Raw genomic sequence first — 458 nt, 5'->3', positions numbered from 1 at the left:
GTAGCCGTTTCTCACGCGATTTATGGAGGCGCGAAGGCTCTCCCCCCTCCGCGGCGAGAGGCAGCTGCCCCGGGCACCCTTCCCCGGGGGCCCCGGCCGGAGCCGGGCCGCGCCGGAAAGCCCGGGGGGCCCAAGAGGGGCTGGAGCTGGTCCCCTCTCCGGCCCTTGGTCTCTGGGGTTCATCCAGGCACTCGGGAGAAGCATTTAATGACCTGCTCCACCCCTGCTCCCCCCGCCCAGGCAGCTCCGGGCGGCTCTCGGTCACACGAGAGGGGAGCGGGGGGGAATGAGCCGCAGCAGCAGCAGCAGCGGCAGGAGGAGGAAGAGGAGGAGGAGGAGGAGGGCAGGAGGGAGGGCAGGAGGGAGGGAGCGAAGGAGGGAGGAAACCGGGCAGGTGACACCGCGCTAGGTTGCTCCGGCTCGGCGGGCGCGGGTCCGGCGGCAGCGGCGCGGCGACC

Source organism: Platalea leucorodia (genome assembly GCF_965183815.1).
Source record: "Platalea leucorodia genome assembly, chromosome: 6".
In the NCBI taxonomy this organism is placed as follows: domain Eukaryota; kingdom Metazoa; phylum Chordata; class Aves; order Pelecaniformes; family Threskiornithidae; genus Platalea; species Platalea leucorodia.
Note: the sequence above shows the minus strand (reverse complement) of the source record.